This window comes from Lissotriton helveticus, chromosome 10 (genome assembly GCF_964261635.1).
Source record: "Lissotriton helveticus chromosome 10, aLisHel1.1, whole genome shotgun sequence".
NCBI classification, from domain to species: domain Eukaryota; kingdom Metazoa; phylum Chordata; class Amphibia; order Caudata; family Salamandridae; genus Lissotriton; species Lissotriton helveticus.
In genome coordinates, this window is record NC_136071.1 from 231,683,443 (window position 1) to 231,700,257 (window position 16,815).

The following is a 16,815-nucleotide window of genomic DNA, read 5'->3' on the forward strand; positions in this document are numbered from 1 at the left end:
CTTACGCGGACAAATCTGAGACAGCAGAGGCGCGTGGCCGAATGCTGTCTCAGATTCCCCCGAAACTAACAACTATAGGTCCTGAGCTAGACAGCGCATGCGCAGCTCTACGCTCGACCTAAAAACCAGTAAAATAATAGATCTGAAATACTGGCTTAAAATTTTGGTTGTCGTGGAATAATATCTAACTACCTGAAAGTTAGTGCTAAAATGCAAATCAGCTGTGCTTAAGGATCCTAAAAGCAGCTGAAATCAATGAAACCATCCTCTGACAGAGAAATTCTTAACAATGGTATCAAAATCATAAGCAGAAACCTTGAAACAGGGCAAATCTAGGCAATCCTTATAATGCACACAGACACCGTTTCAAGTGGCTTCTTATTTTTGAGAACATTTTGAATAAAGAAGATGCGATTAAATCTGCATACTTAGAATCAAGCTATGTGGGAGAGAAAAGTTTTTGAAATGGTTGTTATACTCTATGTATTGCTTACTGAAACAGTACCCAACGGTGGACAATTGTGCTCTCAGGAACAGATATAAGAGTGGAGAAGTGTGGCTCAGGGGTTAGAGGCGGCAGACCCGGAAGCTGAGATCGGTCCTGAACCAGGTTCAATTCCCCGCCCCGGCGGGTCTTGGGCCAAAAATTCTACGGGCTCGATAATTCTCGTCCCGGTGCCTCCTCGACTCACGGGTTCACACTCTGCGACTCTGGGCAATAGCTTGCTTAATCTCCACAACGGCCCCTCGCGGCGGGATCCCTGACTTTCACCTTGTGGATACCCTGCTATCTCACAGGGGAATATCAGGAAGGGTTCCCTAAGCAAGCGCTGGGACACCCACTGCGGGTAGCCGTGCGCTATATAAGCACAATCTACATTTACATTTACAAAAGATAAACACAATATCCACATTTCAAATTTTATGTTATCAAAAATCAATTACATTTATTTACAAAATCAAAAAATGACAATTCTATTTGTACACGGCGCAAAGACTATAAGACGCCCTTTACCTTAAGTGCCTGTACCCTAGTTTGCCCCTTTCTTCCCCCCCATTCTTCGCCCTTGAAAAAAATTTGGACAGGCTTGTTCAACCAGCGGAAGCATTACCGCTTTGTTGTGTTTTGTAAATATTGAAATTGCATTTTATGATTGTTCTTTTACTCCTTCTCTTCACTTGAGCACCCCTTTCCTTTCTTCGACTATAACTCTTATAGTCTTTGCGCCGTGTACAAATAGAATTGTCATTTTTTGATTTTGTAAATAAATGTAATTGATTTTTGATAACATAAAATTTGAAATGTGGATATTGTGTTTATCTTACATCTGTTCCTGAGAGCACAATTGTCCACCGTTGGGTACTGTTTCAGTAAGCAATACATAGAGTATAACAACCATTTCAAAAACTTTTCTCTCCCACATAGCTTGATTCTAAGTATGCAGATTTAATCGCATCTTCTTTATTCAAAATGTTTTCTTGATAACATCTATCCAATTAATAGTCTAGGACCATTGTTTTCTATATCATTCACACCCAGGTCCTTTGATTTTGTGGGCGACACCCCATTGATTTAATGGTTTCTTATTTATGAGACTACAAAGCGTCACGTGGCAACTCCACGACCAATGCGGCCATGTAGGGCTAGAGACAAAGGTGATCACTACGCACAGTTGTGGTCTATTTGCTGAGGAACAAGGTGGATCACATGACCTTGAGACGTGGAGCGTGACCTCACAGACCGCTGCTACAACATCTATGCTGCCAGTATGCAATAGTCAAGTGGCTAAGGGCCATATGTATCAAGGTACCCATTTGCGATTCTGAAATAGCGATTTTTGAGAAATCGCTATTTCGGAATCGCAAATTGGTATGTATGTACAAATTCACATTTATTTTGCGAATTCTTAGTATTCCTTAATTGCGATTAGCAAATTGTGAATCACAATTAAGGAATACTTTCACATTCATTTCTTTGGGCCAGGAGGCCCATAGGAATGAATGGGAAGGTATTCTCAATTTTGCGATTCGCAATTTGAAAATCGCAAATTGAGAATAATTTCAAGGGTGCAGGGGTGTCCAAAGGACACCCTGTTGCACCCCTGAAATAGGCATGGGTGCACATGTGGTGCACATACATGCCCTAAGGGCATGTATGTGCGTCACATGGCACTTTGAAAAATGCAAAAATTGGCATTTTTCAAGGAATTCGCAAATTACCATCAACTTGAAGTTGGTGGTAATTTGCGATTCCTTAGGGACAATTTGCAAATTTTTTTTCTTCATACATTGCATTTAAGGAATCGCAAAATTTGTGATTCCTTAAATGCAATTGCAAAATAAGAAATCGCAAATTTTGCGATTCCTTATTTTGCACCAGATTTTCCTTTATACATACCATTTTGCAAATTTGCATTCGCAAATGCCAAATTTCTGCGAATTTCGGCGTTTGCGAATGCGAATTAACTTCATACATATGGCCCTTAATCCTGCACACATGGTACCTTGGAGATACTCCAGGACTCTGCGGTCAAGAGGCAGAATCCTTCACATTCGGATGATGCTGTGTATGTTGAATATAAACTGACCGCAGATGCATTAAAGTTTTTTTCAAAAAGGTCTGTTGAGTCATTACAGATACACTTGGTTCTTGAGGGATGTTGGTGGATGACCTGCCCCTCGACAGGTATTTCGTCACCAATGTGGACTCCAGTCAAGTCAAGACAGATGTGATTTTCAAGCATATGTATTCCACCAAACGATTAAACACAGCCTTTCTCAGCCAGTCACCACAGCAACCTCCTCAGTGGTGAGCAATGTCCTTTCCATTCCATGGTCACAATGGTACCCATACAGAGACGGGTCATGGTTAAGATGGAACACAGATCAGAGCCAATCAGATGCCTGTTACAACAGATTCCAGGTTATAGTTTGTATATTTTTTAGAGAAGTGCATGTCACTCTGTAAATAATACATCAAATAAGAGAATTAAACAATACATCAAATTATGGTCACACAATAAATTATTATGAAATGTTAACTTCTCAGATTTCAAAACACATAAAACATAATACAGATACCACTAGATGCAATATCTGCGATACTAATAAAACTTGAAAGGAAGAAATATGAAAGGTGGATAAGGGAGGAGATGATTTACAACAATAGCTTCATGTTGTGCCGCAAATGATGTACTTATTCGCCGCAGCGCAAAGAGCCAATTTGCGCACACACAAAAATGCCTGCTTCATTAATATTCACAAGGCATGCATCCTTTTTTTTTAACATCTTTATTAGATTTTATATTTACAAAGACTAAAGAAAAAGAGAGATGAGCAGAGAATAAATCGGATACAAACATATAGGAATTAGGGAAATTGGAATAATAGTTCATACAATAATGGCTTGATTAATTAAACAATCAGAGTATTTCCCTTCTATTTGGAAAGATACAAACATAATCTGATAAGCTATAAGCGACCATTAATTTACAAATGTTACAAGTTGATATTTTACAGTTTTTAAATCAAGCTGATTAATACATCATGTTACAGGGAATTACCTTGGAGTTGGGACCATTCAATTAAGGATTCCAGATTTTCAGCCCTCTGGCCCTCCGCCTTCTGCCTTTTCTTTTATATATAGCCATTTCTAGGTTAAATATGGCTAACAATCTAGAGAACCATTGTTGGAAAGATGGGGGATTAGAATCTAGCCAGGCGGAGGCAATACAAATTCTTAAGACCGCCATGGCGATAAATACTTGTTCTTGACCCGGGCGGGGGTCAGCGCGACTAGTTGCCCCAAGCATAATCACTTCATTAGTAAGGGTTAATTCAGTTTTTAACACGCTCGTTAAGAACTGTTCAATGCTAAGTTTTAGGGAGGATACGTTTAAACAAGAAGAAAATATGTGTATGCAATTAGCGTTAGGTGTCATACATCTAAAACAACAAGTACCCCTCCCACTCCCCCATTTAGCGATTCTGTCAGGGGTATAATACATAAAAAAAGCAGGTTTTATAGAATTATGTTTGCAGTTTTGTTGACATAAGGATGGTTCGGGGCAAACCATACGCATAGTTAAACTCTTCACTAGTGATGGCTATTTTTCCCTGCCACTTCTGGCCTGTCTTCTCGAGGATATCCAGAAAGAGGGATAATAAGAGAGAATACATCCCACAATGGTGAATTTCTTGGATTTTTTTAATGTTTCTGCTACCATTATTTTATCAAATGCAGTATTTGCCCTGATCTGTTGTAAAGAAAATCTCTGATTTGCAGAAATTTAAAAAAATCCCTCCACTCTAAATGATATATCTCTCTTAAGGTTTCAAAAGAGTATAACCCTTCATTTGAAAAAAGACATCCGAGATGCATGATTCCAGCTGTAATCCATCTGTCAATACAGGCTCCTCTAAAGATTTCAGGAAGGATCGGATTGCTGCCTAGAGGGGAATAGAATGAAAGTCGTCCCATACCCAACAGTTTCCACACAGCTTTCTATGCTTTAAACCCCCCCCAGCAGAGTCTTTAGGTGGACTTTTTTGTGGTAACTATCATAGAGAAATCGCCATAAATAGCCCTTGCTCTTGTTACCCAAGACTAGCTGATGAGTTGAGGGTTGGTCTTCACCTGAGGCGGTCTCCGTACTGTCTAATAGAAATAGTTTGTGATTGTATAATAGCATAGATGCCCAATAATACATTTTAAGGTTAGGGAGGGCTAAACCTCCTTTTTCTTTGAGAAGGGTCAGAAATTTGTAAGGTCTTCGGGGTTGTGAATAGGACCAAATAAAACTAGAAAAAGTGCGTTAGTAGTTTAGGGAAATAAATTTTTTTTAATGCATTTGCCCGACCTATCAAGGATAGATGCAGGTTATCCATGCGGCTGAGATATTTCTGCATTTTATCTAGCAGGGGCCTCATATTTAGATCAACCAGTTTATCGAACTTGGAAGTGATACACACCCCCAGGTAGGTCGCTTTTGAAGTCACACGAGGATCTATCATAGTGCATTTATCATTTAGGACCACTTGAGTTTTACTCTGGTTGAGAGCGTAGCCGGCCACATTGCCAAAGTTTTTGGCCTCAGTTTCAATAATAGGTAACGCTGATGCGGGATCAGGTGTAACTATGGCAGTGTCGTCGGCATAGGCGAGAGCTTTGGTCATATAGCCTTGGGTCAAGATGGGAATAATACCAGAATTGGGTTCCAAGCTGAGAATAAGGGAATCAATGTAGATTGCAAACAGCAATGGGGAGCATGGGCATCCCTGTCGAGTTCCCCTTCATATTGTTAGTTCTTTGGAGAGATTGCCATTTACCATCACTACAGCTTTAGGTTCGATGTATAGTTTTTGTACCGCCTGGATAAATCCCTGTTTAAATCCTAGTCGACCCATTGACAGCCACAGAAATGACCAGGAGACCCTGTCGAAGGCCTTTTCGGCGTCTAGGAGTATAAGCGCCATTGGGTCTCCTGTCGCCTCTGTATTGTCAAATAAGCTGATCACTCTATGGATGTGATCTGTGGTTCCTCTACCGGGCACGAACCTGTGCTGGGATTTTGAAACAAGTTTGTGGATTAGTGGTGCAATACGGTTCGCTATTAATTTGGAATACATTTTTAGAGTCCACATTGATTAAGGTGATGGGGCGATAGGAGCCCATCTGACCTGGAGGTTTATTTTTTTTCAGGAAGACTACTATTCTGGCTTTTGACCATGATCTTGGTGGTAAGGCATGCATCCTTTAGGGCTTTTTCACTGGCTACGAATGCATGGATAGAATCCTCAGAGGCACAGTTGACCTCCATCACTGCATTCGCTGAATGCTTTTTTTTTTAACATCCACTGTTAGTTAAAGTATCTCTGTCCACTTCAGGGAGATCCTCGGGAGATAATATTACTTAATTTGATGCCAACGAATTTCTTGATTTCTGAAGGATGACTGAATATATTGACAGTGCTAGGATTTGAAATGTTCACCTATTGAGTTCAGCAGCTGTCAGTAGTAATGCTTGATTGCCTTAACCTTTCTGACTTGCAGGATTAGGAAAGGACTCAGGACCAAGAAGGAGTTTTGCAGATTGATATCTTGCCTTGTTCTGGCATCATTTACAGAGGCAGGCAGAATGTGCCTGGCTCTTCCCTGAAGGAAGTGTGGAGCCGGAACTTGGGCTTGGGACTGGAGTCATTAGATTCAGAGCAAATGTAAGCCATGCTTGAGGGAAGGAGACTTGTCCAACCCAAGGACTCACTTCCTGGGCTGCAGATTTAAGGTTCCTTTTTTTATTTTTATTTTTGTTAAGTTTTTTATAGTGCGAACATGACCCTTACGGGTATCAGAGCTCTTTACAGAGTTCCAGCATGAGGATCAGTAGAAAAAAAGTAGTAATACATTCAATGTAAATTCACTCAAAACTAAAAAACTAAAAAAGAAAATAGAGTCTTTGTTAGGAACAACATTTTGTCATACATCAATGTTCCAGGCAGGGATGAACAGACCGGTGGCGAAGAGGGTATTGCGCGGAGGAGAGCATTAGGTAGCAAGAATAGTCGATTGTGTGGGGTGACTGGGGAGATAGGAGACGTGATCTAGGGATATAGAGAATTAGGAGCAAGTTGTCTGAATGCAGGGTGCGTTCCTTGTTCACTTTTGGTTTGTGCTACTTCATGAGAGATAGGACTAGTTTCTAAAATCCCACATGATCTCTTCAAACCATTTGAAAGCTTGGTTAACATTGTTTTTTTCAACATCTTTTTATTAACTGTTTGCTCAATTGACCATAAATGATAGTAGTTACAGTAATTCGTACCAAGATGACCATTCAGTCTTACCACCATATGCTTCCGGGTGGACATAAAAACATCAACAGTATACATTTCAAGAGGTACAACTCCTACTAGTATAAACATACAATTGGCAAGGTCACCCATTCGACAAAAACAGAGCTGCACTTCCATGTCTTTATGGGTGATGGTCCTCATCTCCGAAGCCCAGTCTATACTGTCGCCATAATGACCATATTCCCTCCAACTTTTTAGCGCATCCTCATCCTCTATAGCAGAGGTCTTCAATCTGTGGGGCGCGACCCCCAGGGGGGTCGTGGAGTCCTTGGAAGGGGGTCGTAGATTCTGTTGGAGCGTGCAGCAGTTCCTGGCGTCAGGCTGATTGAGGCTGGGTGATCACGGCGGAGGCCTAATTCACGCCTCATTAACAAGTAAAGGTCTTCTGAAGACCTGTGAAGTACTCGGGTGTGCCTTAGTGTGTGTCCCTGAAGCTGCTTCAGCCGGGCTCACTTACACGTGCTGGGGAGTGGGGGGGGGGTGTCTGGGGGAGGAGGCTGTAGCCCTTTGAGTTCAATCAATGGACTTAGCTGTGGGGTTTATTTTTATTTTTAACGTTTTATATAGCGCTAGCTTAACCCGTAGGTATCAGAGCGCTTTACAAACACACATAGTAAACAGCAGAAGGACATTACAGTCATTGGTTCAAGTCCCACGAGTCCTCATACCTGGCGCCTGTGCAGGAGAAATGTGCCTGAGACTGTTCTTCACGGTGAGGTGTTTATACAGCCTGTCTGCTCCCCCCCCTCCCCCCCCCAAGCAGGGAAGCACAGAGATGCCCTCCCATGAGAGAGGAAAAAGAAGGAAGAAGAAGCAGAGAGATACTGACCCCACCCCCATGAGAGAGGCACAGAAAAGGTGGGTGGATGGAAGGATGAAGGGTGGGTGGATGGATGGATGGATGGAAGGATGAAGGATGGATGGGTGGATGTAAGGATGAATGGATGGATGTGTGAAAAGGTGGGTGGATGAATGATGCGTGGATGGATGTAAAGATGAAAGGGTGGATGGATGGATGAAGGATGGATGGATGTGTGAAAAGGTGGGTGGATGGATGGATAAAAGGGTGGATGGATGAAGGATGGATGGATGGATGGACAAAAGGGTAGATGGATGAAGGATGGATGTATGGATGGATACAAGGTTGCATGGAGGAATGATGGATGGATGGATGAAAGGGTGGGTGGATGGATGAAGGATGGATGGATGAAAGGGTGGATGGATGAAGGATGTATGTATGGATGGAAGGACAAAAAGGTAGATGGATGAAGGATGGATGTATGGATGGATAAAAAGGTTGCATGGATGAATGATGGATGTGTGAAAAGGTGGGTGGATGAATGATGGGTGAATGGATGGATGAAAGGGTGGCTGGATGAAGGATGGATGTATGGATGGATGTGTGAAAAGGTGGGGGATGAATGATGGATGGATGGATGGATGAAAGGGTAGGTGGATGGATGAAGGATGGATGGATGAAAGGGTGGATGGATGAAGGATGGATGTATGGATGGAAGGACAAAAAGGTAGATGGATGAAGGATGGATGTATGGGTGGATAAAAGGTTGCATGGATGAATGATGGATGCATGGATGGATGTTTGAAAAGGTGGGGGATGAATGATGGGTGGATGGATGGATGAAAGGGTGGGTGGATGAAGGATGGATGTATGGATGAAAGGGTGGATGGATGTATGGATGGAATAATGAAAGGGTGGATGGATGAAGGATGGATAGGTGAAATGGTGGATGGATGTATGGATGGAAGGATGTATGGATGGATGGGTAAAAGGTTGCATGGATGAATGATGGATGGATGTGTGAAAAGGTTGGTGGATGAATAGATGGGTGGATAGGTAAAGGATGGACGTATGGATGGAAGGATGAAAGGGTGGATGGATGAAGGATGGATGGATGTGTGAAAGTGTGGGTGGATGAATGATGGATGGATGGATGGATGTGATGAGGTCTAACAGGCGCATTTATGGTTGTCGATAGTTGTTGATGATGAGAAGTACCAGTTTCTAGAATCTTTTGTCGTAAGGGGGTCCTTACGCCTAAAAAGGTTTTACAAGGGGGTCTCGGCATCAAAAAGTTTGAAGACCTCTGCTCTATAGACTGTCTCTTCTGCCCTTTGGCACCAATCCAGATCTCGTTCCCACTCTCCCAGTGTTGGTGGCAAGGGCGACCCCCACCTCCTTGCAATGTTCCTTTTGGCTTTTTCAGCTGCTAGGGCTAGCCAAATTCCTGTGTACCGGGGCCAATCGAAGTCACATTTAATCATCAGGAGGAGCAATTTTGCATCCATAGGGACCAGCACACCTGAGACGTTGGACAGGACCTCTGTAACCTCCCTCCAGTAACTAGCTATCCTTGGGCATTACCACAAGATATGGAAAAAGGTGCTTTCTTGCGGACACCCTCTTTGGTTAACATTCTTAAACTAAAAAATAAGAGAGCCCACAAGCTTTCAAGGCCCAATAGCTATTCCGGTCCAATATATACTTTGCATTCTTGTAGTAGAAGTCCAAAATGCATAATGGAATAAACAAGACTGAAAGCCCCAAAATGCAAAGATAAATCCTGGGTTAAATGGCTTGTTAATGCCCGACCCAATAAAATTCAAAGTTCTGAAGTCATTTTTTGGTTTTTAAATACGGAGTTCAACATATTGTACCATTCATCTGGATCTGTGGCTTTGGGGCTCCTTCCAGTTGAGGTCACGGTTGCAGCTGCAAATAAAAGCACTTTACTCCTGGATTCTACTTTACTAACCACAAAGATTGCTGGTGTGCTATCTGGACCACCAGCAAGTGCATCTCAGAATTCGTGGTTGGTTAAGACTGGTTTACGAGTTTTCATTTTAAATCTCTAGCTAGGGTTGTAGCTTTCACTTGGAGCTGCTTGTGACTTGCAGTCACCTATACCATCAAACGTGCTGAAAACAACTACAACAGAATTCTTTCTAGATACAGCTCTTTGGAGTCTTGTGTAGTCCGTTTCAAAACCAAATAAACAGTCCTGGTTTACCTTATAGCTTATGTGTGTATGGTGTGTTTGTGGTATGCAGGGCCGGACTGGCCATATCGGGCACCAGGCGTTTCCCCTGTGGGCCGCCAGGGTGGGGGCTGGATTTGGACCCCTCGGGATGCCGTTTTTTTTGTTACTGGGGGGCGTTTTTAATATCGGCCCCCTGTAACTCAATCAGCTGCAGTGTTTTCCATACGCCACCCCCAGCCCCCCTTGCTTGTCTGACTCAATTGCCAGTGCGCGTCCCCATTACGGCCATTGTGGTGCATGTTAGTATTCAAGTACTGCCTGATGCTCTCAAAGCTGCCCATTTTCTGGAGGCACATCCAAGAATCAAGGGTTAGGACCCATTGCAGAACATAGTGCATATCAACACTATCTTTTATTCGTTGTGACGTTAAAAGTATCTCCCATGTCTGTGCTACAGAATCAATCTACAGGCTTCCAGCATCAGACACAAGAGCTGGAAAACTTTACTAACACATGGGCTGGTCTGGGATGGTTCAGATTAAGCTGCATTGTGCACACCCAAACTGTTGTATTCTGAATAGTACCTAGGCATGGCCAGACAGGGAACCCAAAGTAGCCCTGGCAAATATTATCAGACCAGCCACCCTATGGTGCAGAGTGAGTGCAGCAAGCGAGCCTGACGACTACAAAAGGGTGGGTTCTCCCCCCCAAGAAGATCTGGGGGGAAATGGTGCATTTTACAACACGTTTGTCATTATATATTAAATTGTATTTGCTTTTAAAGCATTCTACATGATGCTCTTACTGTGCAGCAGGATACACAATCTTTGTAGGGCTCTTCAATGATTCCGTCATTATCACCCTCCAAAAGTGCCTCTCATCTCTCCATAGCCCCTCTCGCACATGTATTTTATTTATTTTATAGTACCATACCAGTGTGGGTGTTGGAGCACTTTACATGACACACACATACAGGAACAATGAATCATACATGTGTAAATCAGTGTATAGAAAATGTAACATAAGGCAAAGGGGACTACAAGGTGTAATAATAAAAAAAAATAATAAGACATTTATAGAGCGCCTGGCTGCACAAAACTGTGTGTCCCCGCGCTGACTGCTAGTGCAATACAGATTTCCAGAGGAGGAGCTGTGGTAATAGAGGTTTAGAGAGGGTTATATATTTGGGAACAGATAGGTTTTCAATTTTGTCTTAAATCTCCGTTCGGAAGGCTCCATCCGCAGTTGGAGCGGGAGTGCATTCCAGTGTTTCGAGGCTAAGTACCTGAAGGACTTTCCTCCCATTTTAGCTCTAATGATGCGCGGAAGTTTGAAAAGCATCATGCCAGATGACCTTAGATTCCTGATCGGACGATGTATCGTCAGGAGATTTTTTAAGTACTCGGGACCTTTGTCCTGAGCAATGCGATGGGCATAGCAAAGGGTCTTGAATTTAATTCTCTCCTTAACTGGAAGCCAGTGGAGTCTGGATAGGGCCGCTCTAGCAGAAGTTCTTCTTGGGAGTCCTAGCACCAGTCGTGCGGCAGCATTCTGCACGCATTGAAGTTGATGTAGGCCCTTCTGACTGAGCCCGATCAAGAGGGCATTCCCGTAGTCTAAATGGGGTGTCACCAGTGCATGGACTAAGGTCTTCCTGGCTTCAGTAGGAAGAAGATCCAACACCTTTCGGAGAACTTTTAAAATGCCAAAGCATCTTCCCGTTACTTTGTTGACTTGGGTCTTACCAGAGAGATCTGAGTCCAGTATAACACCTAGATTTCTGACTGCCTCTACTGGGGTGGGCAAATTCCCCAGTTCACTGGGCCACCATGCATGAGACCACGCAGACGTATCTCTTCCGACCACCAGTAGTTCGGTCTTATCGCCATTCAGACGAAGGCAGTTGTTGTTCATCCAGGCCGCTACTGCTGAAATACATTCTGAGAAATTGGTGGCATATTCTCTGTTATCTGGCATTAACTTGAACACCAGCTGGGTGTCGTCAGCGTAGCTTACAATGCCCACCCCGAAAACCTCTACAATGCGTGCCAGGGGTTCCATATAGATGTTAAATAAAGTGGGGCTTAAACTTGAGCCCTGTGGAACCCCATGGCTTATCTTCCGAGGAGATGATATAAAGGGTGGGCAGGGTAGCTGGAAGCTTCTGTCGGTCAGGAAGGAGCGTAGCCAGGCCAGCGCTGGGCCCCTTACTCCCATGTCCGAGAGACGAGACAGCAGCGTTGAGTGCAGCACGGTGTCAAATGCTGCACTCAGGTCCAATAGGACTAACGCCGCCGTCTCGCCCTCGTCCACTATCTGCCGGATGTATTCAGTCAAGTATAGAACTGCTGACTCAGTCGAGTAGCCTGATCTAAATCCTGACTGAGAAGGATGGAGAAGAGCTTCTTTCTCCAAATGCTCCATAAGCTGTTTATTGGCGATTTTTTCTATGATTTTAGCACAGAAAGGGAGAAGGGAAATTGGTCGAAGATTTTGGAATTGAGATATGTGAATGTTGGGCTTTTTCTTTAGTGGCATGACTTGAGCAGTTTTCCATGCTTCCGGAACATAGCAATCCTCAAAGGATAGTGTGATCATTTGACTGATGTGATCGATTAATGTATTTTTCATGATTCCCTTGCACCGGTCGGGTGGACATGCGTCGGTGGGGGAGCCGGATTGTATGCCAGTTATGATTTCCAGCAAATCATGTTTGCCCGGTGTTTGAAAACCAGTAAATAGGGATTTGTGAGTTTGGATAAGGCTTGTATTCAAGTTGGTATTTAAGGGAGTTGTGTTGCTTACAAAAGTGGCATGTATTTTATCCACCTTCTCTACAAAGAAATCAGCAATTTGTTCACATATCTCCATAGAGTATGTGTCTTGAGCGTCTAATCGTGAAGGGATTGTGAGTTCTTTGTAGATACTAAACAGCTCTTTCGTGGGATTGTCTGCTATCTCTATTCTATTTTTATAATGAGTACTTTTCTCCGTTCTAACCAACTTTTGATACTTTTTTAGTTCAATTTTATAGCTAGCTTTAATATCAGGTGCGTAGCTTTTTCTCCATCTCCGCTCCATAGATTTACATTGAGCCTTTGCTAATCTAAGATTCTCCGTAAACCATGGAGCGGTTTTGGATTGTCTTGCTGGAGGTTTGACTGTCCAGGGAGCTATCTTGTCTAAGGCTTCAGTTATCCATAGTTCAGGATTCATATGCCATCCATACTGATAGCCACTTTTTAAAGGTGCTAGGTCTGGAAAAGCACAAACTCAGGATTCGGAACATAACACAGTGGTTAGGGTTGACTTTATTAATAAGAATTTATTTCTACCCAAACAAACCTTTTTTAGTAACTTCAGGATAATGAAAGACTGGGAAAACACATACCTTCCTAACCTGCTTGCATGCAGCGCTTTGATGACAGTTCACAGCTCACTGAGCTAGATTATGATTGTAACTTATGATCTGCACAGTAACAAAAGAATCTCTGACAAAAGCAGTAACCTACTGAGCTACGAACATAAAATATGGTTCTTATATTACACGTTCTTTGCCGTAGGCATATTAACCCTGCACTACCTTAGATCAGTCAAAACTGCCACTAGACAAAACTCCCATATCTCTCTCCAGCAAGTACATTAATCACCAGAGCTAACACAACACTTTTGTTGTTGCCTGAAAACTGCTGAATATACAAGGAACTTTGCAGTGCTTTTGAAACTGCTGCACTGCTACAAAACCGGTCCCCACTAACAAAACCAGCCCACCACCCTTCCAGCCTCCCGGGGAAACCCCTGATGCCCGGTACAGCCAATCTGTCGTTGCACCTAAGCTACTTGCACACAACACATCTTGCTGTGCTTGTCCCGTTTTGTCATACACAGACAAAATTGCTTTGCAAGTTACAAGCTCTATGCTGATACTAGTGGAACATGCAGGTCATTTATGTCCTTTGAGACTTTTCTCGACTGATGCATAATGTAGCATATTGATGTTACGCGCACTAGGACTCTCAAGGTTCTTGGCAGACTCTGAAGAGGAAATTTGTAGTATGCGGGGAGTAGTTGGGGTGTGGTTAATTGAGAAGTATGATGTAATGCTCAGTGCGTGAGGCAATGCTGAAAAATAAGGTAATGCTTAACTACAGCTCCTGTGTGGCGTGATTCGTCTGCATGCACTGGGCTGGGGAAGGGGAAGACAATACACATAAGAGTTTAGCTTTTGAAAACAGACATATCTTGACATTATGCAAAGGTTTTTTGCAAAATCCGTTATAACCCTGTTATTTAATGTTCATAGTTAAAGCGAGGGAAGTCTCTGGTACAGTTCTAATGTTAGCTAATGTACTGTCAATGCTATAGAGATCAAAGTGTAGTCTTCAGGTTAAAGACTGAAACTTCATAGCATAAGAAGCAAGTCAGACTTTCATCATTTCAATGTGGATGAAATGAGTTTGATTAAATGAATAAGACTATTTTAGGATGTAATTTGATAGTGAACAGCAGATATAATGCTCAAATACCTGCAGGGCTAGTTTAGCCTTTGATAATTAGCTGCACCAAATAGTCACAGCCCAAAGAAACAACAAAAAGCTTATATTATGCCCTCTATTGTAGCAATACCACCTATTAATGTTTTATGATGAGGCATTTAACTTTTGTTGCCTGAGCTGTCCAATTAGTCATTTTGTAATAACTACATGGGCTTTGACGTTTACCTCTTATTGTGTTTACGTTCACCCCCAATTTTTACTCTGGACTCCAACAACGTTACAAACTTTTCATAATGGTGTTTTTGTTGGATAATCCTAACCACTGATTCAACAGCTTTGACTATCTCCCAGAGGCCAGACTGGATCTGTAGATTTGTGATACCAGTGATCCCGCGCAGTGCATAAAAGAACCACCCCTGTGCTGTGACATCCATTAATTATCTCTCACCTTTCCGCTCCATCAGGCACAGAGTGTGAACAATTGTTGCAGACCCCCCAGGATATAGCGGCATGGATTCTCTAATTTAGCGGCACAAATATGGAAATTTAGCGGCATTTTTGCGGCACTTTATTTTACTCATAATCATTGATTTTCAGCCTTGAATCAATGGAAACCGTTTTAGCAGAGTATTCCACTTTGAATAGGCAACCTGGAATATGAAACAGAGGAAGCAGCCGACAGGTGAAGGCTGTTATCCCTTGGAAATGCAATTCCCCATTTGCTTTAGTATAGGTTGGTAGCAATTATCACACCTTTTGACACATTGCAGGACCAGTGTTTGGCACATCCTTAACCCTTTTCTCGCCATTCATCATCTACAGGATGGATACAAATACAACATAATGTTTAGGCCCAACACATCATCCGTTGATGCCTCAAATAAATGATATTGTATTGAAAAAAGGTATCCTAAATTATTTTAGATCCTCTCATGAGAAGTTTGTGTTCTTTTCAACCTGCTTTAAGCTCTGCTAACTCAAAGACTTGATTTTAGATAAAGACATTACATTTTATTAAAACATTCTATCATAGATTCTGATATTTTAGTGGGAGAAATGGGATTTAGAAATACGTTTGAAGATATGAACTGCTTGGATGCTAGGAACAAAAGCTTATTTCTTAAAAACAATATAGCTCATTTTGGATGTCATCAGATCTAACTGTAATTTAAATTTCAAAATCTTTTACCTACTTTATTTATTTATTTTTATTTATTTCAAATATTTATAAAGCGCAAACTGTCACCTGGCAGGTATCCTGGCGCTGGTAGCTACTCTTGTGGTTTATTGACGAGGGTGGACAAAGGCTGGCCGATTTTTATAGGGGTGGAGGAAAGAGCCATGTTTTGATACATTTCCTGAAAGGGAGGAGATGAGGGATATGGCGAATGTCGACAGGTAGGCTGTTCCATAGCTTGGCTGCAGCTACTCTGAACGATCTATCTCCCATCCTGGCCTTCTTGCATCTGGGCACTCTCACAAGGCAGGCAGTTGTGGACCTAAGTGTTCTGGTGGGGGTGTACCAGGTGAACAGACGTTGAAGAGGTCTGGGTCCTATTCCATGTAGTGCCTTGAAGACCAAGCAGAGGGCCTTGAAGGCAATGCGTTGCCTCAAAGGCAGCCAATGCAACTCGGCCAGTGCGGCCGTGGCCGAGGATCTCCTGGTCCATCCGAGAGCCAATTTGGCTGCTGCCGACTGGACTCGTTGGAGTCTGTCCAGTAGTGTCGCAGGAGATTCGAGCAGCAGGGCGTTGCAGTAGTCAAGGCGACTAAGGATAGTACACCTGACTACTAGTGCTCTGGCGGAGGGTGGAAGTAGGGGAAAGACTTTGCGCAGTGAGCGCATAAGGCCAGAGCAAGTGGCGACTGTTCTTGAGACCTGTGTTTCCATGCTCAATTGATGGTTTAGCATGACGCCCAGGTTGCGAACGGTGGTGACTGGTGGAGGGTTGTTGGAGTTCTCCGGGGGCCAAAATTCAACGGGCAGAGGGCGGGGTATGCGACTCGCAGGGCAGTACATCACCTCGGTTTTCGCGGAGTTGAACTGAAGTGAGTTCCGGTGCAACCAGCTTGCCGTGTCTCGTAGACAATCATGGAAGGCTAGCAAGGAGATGGAATCTTCGCCTTCCCACGAGAGGAGGAGCTGGGTATCGTCCGCGTAGTTTACAGTGGTCATGTTATGTGACTTAATTAACGTGACCAGAGGTTTTAAGTAGACATTAAAAAGAATCGGACTGATAGAGGAACCCTGGGGAACACCGTGAGGGACCGGGGAGAAGACCGATTGGAAAGGGGGGAGGGAAACAGCCTGTTTTCTGTCACTGAGGTAGGAGTGGAACCAAATCAGGGCCGTGCCGTCGATCCCTGCCTCTCTCAACCGCTCGAGCAGGATCCTGTGGTTGACAGTATCGAATGCGGCAGATAAGTCAAGTAAAATCAGGGCCACAGCTTGGCCCCTATCTGCACGC